Source organism: Chionomys nivalis, chromosome 14 (assembly GCF_950005125.1).
Source record: "Chionomys nivalis chromosome 14, mChiNiv1.1, whole genome shotgun sequence".
Lineage (NCBI taxonomy): Eukaryota > Metazoa > Chordata > Mammalia > Rodentia > Cricetidae > Chionomys > Chionomys nivalis.
The window spans coordinates 397,522-407,739 of record NC_080099.1 but is presented as its reverse complement, the minus strand read 5'-3'; positions in this window follow the sequence as shown (position 1 = coordinate 407,739).

Sequence of the window (10,218 nt, the reverse complement as noted above, 5' to 3'; positions counted from 1 at the left end):
TTTGAGAACTATATTGAAGAGGTATGGAGAGAGTGGACAGCCTTGGCGTGTTCCTGATTTTAGTGGGATGGCTTTAAGTTTCTCTCCATTTAATTTGATATTAGCTGTCGGCTTGCTGTATATAGCTTTAATTAAATTTAGGTATGACCCTTGTATCCCTAATCTCTCCAAGACTTTTATCATAAAGGGATGTTGAATTTTGTCAAATGCTTTTTCAGCATCTAATGAAATGATCATATGGTTTTTTTCTTTCAGTTTATTTATATGATGGATTACATTGATAGATTTGCATATGTTAAACCAGCCCTGCATCTCTGGTATGAAGCCTACTTGATCATAATGGATAATTTTTCTAATGTGTTCTTGGATTCGGTTTGCCAGAATTTTGTTGAGGATTTTTGCGTCGATGTTCATGAGTGAGATTGGCCTGTAATTCTCTTTCTTGGTTGGGTCTTTGTGTGGTTTTGGTATCAGAGTTACTGTAGCTTCATAAAAGGAATTTGGCAATGACTCTTCTGTTTCTATATTGTGAAATACATTAAGGAGTATAGGTATTAGGTCTTCTTGGAAGTTCTGGTAGAATTCCGCATTGAAACCATCTGGTCCTGGACTTTTTTTGGAAGGGAGGTTTTTGATAACAGCTTCTAATTCTTCACGACTAACAGGTCTATTTAGGTTGTTCACCTGGTCCTGGTTTAACTTTGGTATATGGTATTTATCTAAAAAAGTGTCCATTTCTTTTACATTTTCCAGTTTTGTGGCATACAGGCTTTTGTAGTAAGATCTAATGATTCTCTGAATTTCCTCTGTGTCTGTGGTTATGTCCCCCTTTTCATTTCTGATCTTATTAATTTGCAAATTCTCTCTCTGCCGTTTGATTAGTTTGGATAGGGGTTTATCAATCTTGTTAATTTTCTCCAGGAACCAGCTTTTTGATTCATTGATTCTTTCAATTGTTTTCTGTGTTTCTATTTTGTTGATTTCAGCCCTCAGTTTGATTATTTCCAGTCTTCTACCCCTTCTAGGTGAGTCTGCTTCTTTTTTTTCTAGAGCTTTCAGGTGGGCTGTTAAGTCTCCAATGTGTGCTTTCTCTGTTTTCTTTAAGTGGGCAGTTAGTGCTATGAACTTTCCTCTCAGGACTGCTTTCATAGTGTCCCATAGGACACTATGAGTATGTTGTTTCTTTATTTTCATTGTCTTCAAGGAAGACTTTAATTTCTTTCTTTATTTCTTCCTTAATCCAGGTATGGTTCAGTAGTTGACTATTCAGTTTCCATGAGTTTGTAGGCTTTCTGGGGGTAGCATTGTTGCTGAATTCTAGCTTTAATCCATGGTGATCTGATAAGATACAGGCGGTTATTAATATTTTTTTGTAACTGTGGATGTTTGCTTTGTTACCGAGTATGTGGTCGATTTTTGAGAAGGTTCCATGAGCTGCAGAGAAGAAGGTATATTCTTTCCTATTTGGGTGGAATATTCTATAGATGTCTGTTAAGTCCATTTGATTCATTACCTCCATTAATTCTCTTATTTCTCTGTTAGGTTTCTGTCTAATTGACCTGTCCATTGGTGAGAGAGGAGTATTAAAGTCTCCTACTATTAATGTGTGCGGTTTGATGGCTGCCTTGAGTTTTAACAATGTTTCTTTTACGTACGTGGGTGCTTTTATATTAGGGGCATAGATATTCAGGATTGAGACTTCATCCTGATGAATTGTTCCTGTTATGAGTAGAAAATGTCCCTCTCCATCTCTTCTGATTGATTTACGTTTGAAGTCAACTTTGTTAGAAATTAGTATGGCCACACCTGCTTGTTTCTTAGGTCCATTTACTTGATAAGCCTTATCCCAACTCTTTACTCTGAGTAGGTGCCTGTCTTTGTGGTTGAGGTGTGTTTCTTGTAAACAGCAGAATGTTGGATCCTGTTTTCGTGTCCAATCTCTTAGTCTGTGCCTTTTTATAGGTGAGTTGAGTCCATTGATATTAAGTGATATTAATGACCAGTGGTTGTTAACTCCGGTCACTTTTTTAGTAGTAGATTTTGTGTGTTTCCCTTCTTTGAGTTGCGCTGGTAAAGGGTCTCTAGATGTCTGAGTTATTGTGGTCATTGTTGGACTCCTTGATTAGTGATTTTCCTTCTATTACTTTCTGTAAGGCTGGATTTGTGGCTACGTATTGTTTAAATTTGTTTTTATCCTGGAAAATTTTGTTTTATCCATTTATAGTGAACGAAAGCTTGGCTGGGTATAGTAGTCTGGGCTTGCATCCATGGTCTCTTAGTTTCTGCAGTACATCTATCCAGGACCTTCTGGCTTTCATGGTTTCCATAGAGAAGTCAGGTGTAAGTCTGATAGGTTTACCTTTATAAGTAACTTGGCCTTTTTCCTTTGCTGCTCTTAGTATTCTTTCTTTATTCTGTATGCTTTGTGTTTTGATTATTATATGGCGAGAGGATGTTTTTTTTTGATCCAGCCTATTCGGTGTTCTGTATGCTTCTTGAACCTTCATAGGTATATCTTTCTTTAGGTTGGGAAAGTTTTCTTCTATAATTTTATTAAATATATTTTCTGGACCGTTGAGCTGCGCTTCTTCTCCTTCTTCTATTCCTATTATTCTTAGGTTTGGTCTTTTTATTGTGTCCCATATTTCCTGAATATTTTGTGATGAGAATTTGTTGGTTATGCTGTTTTATTTGATCAGTGTGTTTATTTTCTCTATGGTATCTTCAGAATCTGAGATTCTTTCTTCTATCTCTTGTATTCTGTTGGTTATGCTTGCTTCTGTAGTCTCTATTCGTTTATCTAGATTTTCCCTGTCCAGCTGGCCTTCTGTTTGTGTTTTCTTCTTTGCCTCCATTTCAGTTTTTAAGTCTTGAACTGTTTCCATTATCTGTTTGATTGTTTTTCCTTGGTTTCCTAGGGTATCATTCACTGATTTACTCAATTCTTCAAACTTTCTGTTATACTTCTCATCCATTTCTATAAGGGCATTTTTTACATGCTGTTTAAGGGTGTCAATCACTTTCATAAAGTCAATTTTATCTACTTCTTCATGATTAAGGTGTTCATGTCCTCCTGTTGTGAGGTCGCTGGGTTCTGGTGGTTTCATATAGTTTTTCAGATTGTTGGGTGAATTCTTGCATTGGCGCCTGCCCATCTCTTTCTCCGAATGCTCCCCTATGGATCTTCTTTTACCGGATCAGGTCTCCTTGCCTACTGATGTACCTTCCCAGTGATGGCACTCTGCAGTGATAGCTCTCTTGGTGCTCCAGAGATGTCTCTCCTGGTACCAATATCAGATCTCCGTGCCCAAAGATGGCTCTCCTGGTACCGAAATTGGCTCTCCCACTGATGGCTCTCCTGGTGCCAAGATCAAATCTCCCTGCAGGTTGGGTAGTTCGTAAACAAATCCCCTACCTTGCTTGTTGCAGGCAGGCCAGTGAAACAAAGGAAGTCTCGTCTGCCTACTTGCCCTGAGGATTTGCCCCCAGCGCCAGACAGACTGAGCTGGATGGTGTGATGTGCCCAAAGAGGAAAGGGGGCAGAAGCAAGAAGGGTTCTGGATACAAGCTGGGTGGGACAAGAAGAGAGAGGCAGTATGGGGGTGTAGAGCCCCTGCAGGGAGCCCAGGGAGTATAGGGTGGGGGATGAGGAACTTCAGAGTTCCCTGTCCAGGGCTGCTTCCGCCACCGGTCACAAACTCACCCCACTGCTGTCTCTCCTGGTGCCGAGATCAGATCTCCATGCAGGTTGGGTAGTTCGTAAACAAAGCGCCTACCTTGCTTGGTGCAGGCAGGCCAGTGAAACAAAGGAAGTCTCGCCTGCCTACTTGCCCTGAGGATTTGCCCCCAGCGCCAGACAGACTGAGCTGGATGGTGTTATGTGCCCAAAGAGGAAAGGGGGCAGAAGGGAGAAGGGTTCTGGATCTCCATTGTTTTTGTTACAACAACAAAATTAGTTACAAATTCAAACTCTATTCTTTAGCTTTCTAATATGTGTATCTTTCTACAACATATGAATTAAATCACAAGTTAATTGGTCATCATATTCATTGTGTAATAAAGCAAAAAAACAATAATAAAGGAAGTTATATATACCAGATAAGATCTCATGACAAATTGCAGAAATGTGGATTATAATAGATAGAAGTGCCCACACCTTGTCTTATATTAATTCTGGACAACGCAACTCAGTATGAGAAATAGAGCCTCAAATGTTAGAAAAAGAGTCAGAGACAGTCCTTGCTTCCACTGTTAGGAATCTCACAAAAAGAACAGGCTAAACAACTGTCACATACAGGCAAAAGGTCTAGGTCAGTCCCTTTCAGTCTCCAAGAGCATCTATGAGTCTAGATCAGTCATTGTGTGGGTTTCTTTGTGATTCCCTTGATGCTTCTAGCTCCTACAACCCTTCCTGAATCTCTTCAGCAGAATTTCCTGAGCTCAACTTAATATTTGGCTGTTGGTCTTTGCATCTGTTTTTATCAGTTGCTGGATGAAGCTTCTCTGATGACTATTGGGTTAGGTACCTATCTATGAGTATAGAGGAGTATTTCTGGGCATCATTACATTGATTTTATTTTCTCCTGTAGTGTTTGATTCTGTCCTATGTCTCTGGACCCTGGTGCTCCAGGCAGTGTCAGGGATGAACTCTTTCTTGTGGCATAGGTCTCAGCTTGGACCAATCATTAGCTATACACTCCCACAATCTCTATGTCACCCATGTACCAACACATCCTTTATGCCCAGCAGATTGTAGGTCAAAGGTTAAGTGGCTGGGTTGGTGTTGAAATCCTTTCACTAAAAGTCTTGCCTTAGCCACAGAAGATAACCTCTTTAAGTCTACATATTTCCTATTGCTAGGAGACTTAGGGTCATCCTCCCAGATTTCTGAGAGTTTCCCTTCCACCAGCTTTGTACATAACACTGAAATTATCAACTTTCCAGTTGGTTCCTTCAGTACTTTCCCCCCTGCTATAGGAACTCCTACAACCAGTAGCCTTTAAGTTACGCCCTCCCACTTGGCCATGGCCTCTTATACTATAAATGCCCATGTGAAGTGCACATTCCCTCTCTATTCTAGCTGAGGGATTTGGTTGTTGTTCCCCGTTGGAGCAGAGAACTTTGATCTGTGAGTCCACACATAAATAAATAACCCTTTATTATACTCAGTTCTTAACTAGTGTGGGATTTCTTTCTAGCATTCATCTTCATCTAGAACCCATGTGGATCTGAACTCCACACCTACCAGGAGAACTGGCATAAAAGGCTCAAATGGTCCACAGTCCAGAAAGTGCCCTATCCCTGCCCACTTGGCTTGCTTTCACCCACTAAGAGGTTTGTTCTAAACCCTCCACCACAGCAAAATTAAGTGTGCATGGTGTCTTGGAAATTCCCCATTCAACCCACCTCATGCTTTCTTTCATTTGAGGTAGGATTCCAATTCTAAGAAATTGAATATCTGCCTCTTGAAGAGGCCAATCTGGATGCCTAGATTCTGGAGTAACAATCATGTCTACACTCATGTTTAGTGATCCCTTATTTACAATCTCATTTATACACACTATTAGATTTGGTCTTTGATCATTTATAGAAGTCTGACAAAATATACGTTTTCTGTTTCCTACTGGAGCTTTTGATTCATCCTCCATGTCTACTCCATCATCCAGAACAGTATGGTTTTTTACAGTAGGCACTGAAATGTTTAATTTTCCTAGTGAGAAATGTTCTCCACAGTGACTGGAAATAACTAGACTTTGTTTGACTTGTGGGCCTGAAGAGGTCCCTGAAAGAGTTTCCCAATGGTATTGGGTTGCCTTGTCTGTCTTTTGTCTACTTACATTCATTGGTGCAATGTCAGCCTTTGCTATACCTCTTACATATACCAGAAGGCTGAGGCCTCCTATTTTCGTCATGCCTAGAGGAGATATTATTCCTAACAATTCCTTATCTATAGCCCCTTCTTTAATGTCCTATTATACCACAATTAAAATATTTGGCATTTTGGTGCCTCCTCATTCCATTGGAAAGTGCTTCTCTTACCCAAGCCTCAGTGCTATATTCTAATGTTTCAATATTCATTGTATGAAAGACCTGTTCTTCTATTGGTGCTAATCTGCCCTTTAAAGGACCAAGAATATTCTTGCATTCTAGGTTGGCATTTTCAAAAGCCAAAGATTCAATAAGTATATGTCTAGCTTCATGGTCTGTCACTCCTACTTGTACAGCCTTAATTAATCTTTGTAAGAAGTCACCAAAGTGTTCCCTCTGTCCCTCTTTAACCCTAATATAAGATCCAATCCTCTTTACTAGTTCCTGAATCCTGCCCCAAGCATGTAAAGCAGTTGTGCTCCATAGGGACAAGGTGAGTTCTTCATAATGAGCCTGTTCCTCAGGATAAGAGAAATGACCCTCACCAAGAATTTGATCTTGGGAAGTCTCAAATCCTTTTGTTTTCTCATGTTTTTCTAAAAATTTTGCCTCTTCTCTCAAATAACACTTCCACAGCAGATTATGTCCACCTTTCTGGGGCTGATAAGATTAATTGAAACCAATGTGTAGGGTAACCATATTGCTTGAAGCCCATGTTTTCACCATTTCCTGCCTAAGGCAAATGTAGTCCATAAGAAGCTATTGATTGTTTGATTCCTCTTAGATCATTCATATGTATTGGTTCCCATTAATACTCTTTGATTACCTTAGGATGCTTTGTTTTTACAGATCGTATTTCTGAGAAAATTAACAGATATGCAGTTAAAGCTTTGTGTAAGTCATCCCAGGTTCTGGCATGTAGTGATGAGGCTAAATCCTACCCTTGTACCTTCTGTCTCTGCTCATCAATTTCAATTCCTCAATCTTTTCAATTATTTTTACTACTGCCTTTCGTAAAGTCTGAACCTCCTGTCCAGTGTTCTGTTCTAATGCCCTCACTGAGGGTTTCAAAGTATAAACTTGTCCATTAAAAATAATATCTCAGCCTTGGACATAATTTTTATAGTGTGCATATTACCTTCCTGAAAAGATACCTTATCTATTAATCTATCATAATTTTTCAACAGATTCTGATTGTTAAATTCAATAGCAAAAATTCTTTCAGATAATTCTGTTTAATTGATGCTATCTCTCTCCATAATATCTTATGAACTAGCTGTCCATAATTAGTCTGTAAAGACTGTAGTTTTTCTAAAAGTGCATCATTCTTGGCCCTGTTGTCAAATGATTTTTAATGAGATAATATACAAAACAAAACTAATTCCCAGAATCAAGAAAAGGGATGTAGGAAGAAAATCATATAAACTTTGTTGAATACCATTCATAGTATAAACAAAATAATTATTGAACTCCTGGATAGTTATGTTATTGAAATTTTTTGTAATTTTTCAGATCTTATCTGTCATAAGATGTTGTATGGAACCACTTATTTGTCCTGGCCACCCAGCTAGCTTAGCCCTGAAATAACCATGCAGAAACTATATTAATTAAATCACTGCTTGGCCCATTAGTTCTAGTTTCTTATTGGCTAATTTTTACATCTTAATTTAACCCAGTTCTATTAATCTGTGTATTGCCACGTGGCAGTGGATTACCAGGTAAAATTCCCAGCATCTGTACCTGGTTGGATCCATGGTGTCTCTCAGACTCCACCCTTCATTCACCAATGAAAGCTGCACTTGGGCAGAAGGACCTCCCACACCAATAAGACAATTACAATGAAATGGAGTAGGTGTAATAATTATTTTCAGCCAGCAGGTGTCACAGTTGCAGTAACATGGCCAAGAGACACTAGCAGCAGTGAAAAGCATGTGTTGCTTACTAAGATACTGAAAAATATGCTTGTTTAACAAATTAAGAGAAGTTAAGAATCAATTAATTCTATGCATTGGGACCCTGGATAAAGAGAAAACCCAAAGTTTTCCAGCAGTGAGAGTTGTTGACTATGTGTTCAGCAGAGATCACAGGTAGTAGCATGTGGGCAGATGTATAATTCACCAAGTGGCAAAGTGTGGGTCATGAGCTGGGGTGCCCTGAGCAGCAACCATCTGTATCTGAGTCCTGGCACGTGGACACATCATACAGAATAGAACTGAATATTTAGAACTGAATATTCTAGAGGAGAGAGAGAGAATAGGGAAAGAAGGAGAAGAGAAAGGAGAGAAACAGAACAAAGGGAGAGAAAGGGGGAGAGGCGAGCGCCAAGAAAGAGGACAGTAAAAAATCTAAGATTGCAGGTGGGGGGGGGAGCAGGGGGTCGCCGGGAGTGGGTGTGGCTTGCCTCTTAAAGAGTCAAAAAACATAACACCTATTATAACCAACCCCTAAATGATGCCCCTAACCGTGAGGACAAATTTTTTTGGGAGAGGGGACATTGTGTTCTAGAATTACTTCCAGTTGTCATGGGGGCAATGTTATTTCTATTGGATCCTGTGAAAGTAAAATGATGGTTAAGTTCCAAAATTACTGTCTGGTATAATTTCAAATAGTATCTGAATATTTGGCAGGGTTTTTCTGAGGTTCTTATCTGGGTTTCTGGCCAGAATGTTGTAAAAAAAAGTACACCATTTCAACTGAACAAATTGGAACCATCTTGAGCAGTTGGTAACCAAAACAGGTCTTATAGTAGCATTATCAGCATCATGATGTCATATCAATCAGGTGGAGTCATAGTTATAGGACCCCATTTTCTTCCTGGAAACTTCAAAATTTACTGTAGGAAAATTCATTGTTCATTGTGGAAAACTTAAACAATCCCAAAAAAACAGTGGACTGGTCCCCATGTTTGGGTGCCAGATAATTGTAGAAGTTATAAAATAATCCCACACTAGTTCAGAATTGCATATAATAAAGGGTTATATATTTAGGGGTAGACTCACAGACCAGTCTTCTGCATAAACAGGGAACAGGAACCTAATCTAGCAGCTGGAAGTGAGAGCCAGAAGTGGAGAGAGAGCACACGTTTTACAGCTGAATATATAGTATGAGAAACCATGCCCAAGTGGGTGCATATCTAAAAGGCAATTGACTGAAATAATAAGCTCACAAGTATTATAATAATAATAATAATAGTTATTATTATTACATAATAATAAGCCCACAGCAATAAGCTATTTAATAATTATTTTAAATGTTATATTCTGCAGATCGCTCAAGTATGAGTGCTGCCTAGATATATCTGATAGGATAAACTTTGTTTCTAGTTACTTGTTTTAAGTTTGACTTTGAAAACATATACAGGGATCTATATAAATCTTCTCCCAGTAATTAATTATATTTATAATTTAAGGATGACTGACTAACTTGCTATATAACCAAGTCTATAATAACTTAGCAGCTTTCATAAGACTAAGACTTTGCATTCTGTCATGTTCAGCCTTTAAAAATAGTGATTTTAAATTTGAGCTAATAAAGAGTCATTCTGAGGGTAAAAACAGAGCAAGTTTGTATCCAGCTGTTAATGCTGTTTGCTGCGAAGGCAAGAAAAATGTCTCAGGGAAAAAATGGGAACGGGGGGAGCCTAGAGGCTAGCCTTGCCTTGACAAGTTCTATGGCACTACAGCCATCTGTTAAACAGTCTCCACAGAGGAGTTGGCTGTGACTCCAGAACTAGAAGGCGTGGCTGAAGTAGAAGAGGAAGTGATTGAACCAGAAGAAGAAGCAGAGGTGAAAGAGAGAAAGTTATCTTGGGCTGAGTGGAAGAAGTCTTGGGAAGAGTGGAACACAGCCCAGAGTCAAAGGGCAATACCTTGGGAAGAATGGAAGAAGGAATAGGACAGGAAGAATTTTGAAGAGGAGCAACAGGAGAGAATAGGAGTGACCTTGGTTTAAAATACTTGCCACACTAAGGAATGTTTCTCTCCTGTGTCTTCATACTCTTATTTCTCCCATGCAAATGTAGCCATTCATTTAAGTTGTGGAGTAGGACATAAATATACAAGATTATCCTGTTTTCTGTTTTGGAAACTCTGATAAGATTTTATTTCCACTATCAATAGCCTGAAGGAATTCACTCAGATCATCACTGACATCTTCACATCTCAGTCTTAGTAATATATGATGGTACCTCAATGTTTGGGTTAAGTACAGATGTTTTTGACAATGTACTTGCTCAAAGATTCTTTGTCTCAGGCTTATGGGAAGAAAGGAATTTGTTTCATCCTTCTTTCTCAATTTTTAAAAGTATTTTCCCTTCCCTATCTGTTCTGGTTAGAGACAATGCTTCATACT